Source organism: Capsicum annuum, chromosome 9 (genome assembly GCF_002878395.1).
Source record: "Capsicum annuum cultivar UCD-10X-F1 chromosome 9, UCD10Xv1.1, whole genome shotgun sequence".
Taxonomy (NCBI): domain Eukaryota; kingdom Viridiplantae; phylum Streptophyta; class Magnoliopsida; order Solanales; family Solanaceae; genus Capsicum; species Capsicum annuum.
Genome location: NC_061119.1, coordinates 173,813,115 through 173,814,885, shown reverse-complemented (window position 1 = coordinate 173,814,885; position 1,771 = coordinate 173,813,115).

Genomic DNA, 1,771 nt, shown 5'->3' with positions numbered 1-1,771 from the left:
GGTCACTAGGACCAAACCTCACATTGGCAAATATGAGCTAGTTTAGATCCCCTCGGGACTTCCACCTTCCACAACTTTGCTAGACATCCCTCCTTTAAGACCAATTAAAACCATTACCAAGCAACCAACCAAATCGTTAACCTTTTATTAACTAAGGCTATTAGATAATGGTATCGTCATACCGACTATAATTGCAAGTATTGTCCTTAGCCAAACCTTTTTGAGATCTAGGGATTTCCATATACCCATAGATCATATTCAGCCAAAACACTAGCCACTAAGGTCTTTCTAATCCGTTTAAAACCATTTAATCCATTCATATCATTTAGGGTTCCATTACCAAGTTTAAACCATACATATGTTCCATTGATAAACCAATATTATAGTGAAAACATTGTTATAGGCATTTTATAAAACACATTGGGCGCCTAGTATTTCCAAAACCAAAGTCCATTACCAAAGAACCACTCTCGTGCAACCAATTATCCAAAACCACCATTGATGCATATAAAAGCATAATTAAAACATGGAAAAATCATAACTAAGAATTTATAACCAAAACCCCCAAATCCTATTTGAATACCCAAAAGCATACAACATTCAAATCATGAACACATTGTATAAAACCATTCCTTTAGTTAGAACTAACAATGAGGGAAGAGAATATGCCTTATACATGAAGATTCACAGAGGAAATCTTGACCTATGAGCCCTTTGAAGAACACATAAAGAAACCCTAGCCTCTAATCTTCAAGAGTGAGTTTGAGAGAGCATTTAAAGTGTTTTAATCTTTTAACAAGTGTTATGGAAGGCCACCAAGGGTTATATAACGTGAGGACATAAAGGTTTTGAAGTAGGAAATGTCTGGACTACCCTTGACTTAAAATTAAAACAAAAATAATGTAGGGCATAACTCACCCATGCCATCCGTACCGTAGGGCACAAATGGTACCCAAACTCATACCCAAGACCTTACCAAGACCCTACATACTGGTTCCTATATGATTCACCAACCTAACTAGTACCTTAGGGTATGAGTGATGTACTAAACCGTACCCACCTATCATATCATGGATAATTTCACAAGGCCAATTATTTAAGCACCATACAACTTATCCTTACACCCCTCATATCTTTCTATATGACTCGTTCCTTGATGGGTCATATCTTAGGCAGAACTCAAACCAAACATACTGCCTAGTGTACAAAGTGAACCCTCAAGACAACCCCTAACTCGTATCCAATGGTACAAGTGGTACCCTTGAGCTGTACCAAGTCCATAAGTCCAAAGCCAAGGAAATTTTGTAAAGGTCAAAGTCCTAGGATGTTTCAGAAAGTCTCCAAGGCACTCACAATTTGTCGACCTTATGACTCAACCTATATGACTCATAATGGGACCTTACGACTTAAAAGGTCCAGTTGTAGTCAACCCAACAACCATTTGGGGTATACACTAGACACCCTATGATTTGTACCCAATGGCTCCTAACAAGTCCTTACCACTCATAGTGAGCCCACTCGTACTCAAAGCAAAACTCAGCCATACACTTACTTACTTGTTTATGATTTGAGTCCAACGAATCATCAAGACTCCCTATGACTTATCAGGGGAGTCGTAGTTAGGGCAGTTAGGATAAAATTTTAGAAATTTTCAAGGACTAAAAACCTGAGGCGTTACAGCCAGAGAGTGTCTCCCTTTCCCAAATTAGATCAGTATTGTGATCACTCTAGTTATGACTCTATACCAATGGTAAGATATAGAACAGCTCTC